Raw genomic sequence first — 899 nt, 5'->3', positions numbered from 1 at the left:
CCTTGGAGAGTCCGGCTAGCTACCGAGAGTACCTCGCCCGCACAGCAGAGTCTGGCAAGCTACCTGTGATGTATTCGATATGCCAGGCACAATAACAACAAGTCTCACAATGGAGACGTTAATGGGCCTACTCAAGCAAATCGATGAAAAATTGGAGGACAGTGCCTCTATTAAAAATTTTAAAGACGGGGTTAAAGGAAGAGTACAGTAGGTGGTGTGCTTGCCTTGTACACAATCTACCTGGGTTCAATCCCTGGAACCCCAAATGGTTCCCAGAGAGCCTCCTGAAAGTAGAACCAAGAATAAGCTGTGAGTATTGCTGGATGTGACCAAAAACTAATGTATATGTGTACATTACATGTAAATTATATATAATAAACATTAATAAAAATGGTTTACAAACCATATAATACATATTACATATAAACGACATCAATTTATACAAAGGATAAAGATTGCTCCAATGGAAATGTTTTTGATTTATCTATACTCTGAGTAAATATTTACTATTTGTCTTAGATTTATCCTGCTTTTCCAAATGCATATTTTAAATACTTTAAGAATGATGAAAATAGAAAAAAAAGCAAGAGCAACATTTTGTAAGCTGTAATTCTTGCACTAATAGTAATTGACTTACCAGTCACAAGAGACATAGATACCAAATCTTACATTACGCTAGGATAACACTAAACAATAGTTACTAAATAAATTCTCAAACGTTACTAGAAATGTCAAATGCCATACAATCATAAATGATGGAAGCTAAGAAAAACAAAACCAAAAATCTTTCAATGCATTAATATCCATAGAGTATTTCAAAAAATTTTACTTAGAAATTTAAATTATTTTCAGTTGAACAGAAGTCTAAACAATTACATTGTGAGTTCAGTGAAACATAA

The sequence above is a fragment of the Sorex fumeus genome, unplaced genomic scaffold (assembly GCF_029834395.1).
Source record: "Sorex fumeus unplaced genomic scaffold, SorFum_2.1 ptg000054l, whole genome shotgun sequence".
NCBI lineage: Eukaryota > Metazoa > Chordata > Mammalia > Eulipotyphla > Soricidae > Sorex > Sorex fumeus.
Note: the sequence above shows the minus strand (reverse complement) of the source record.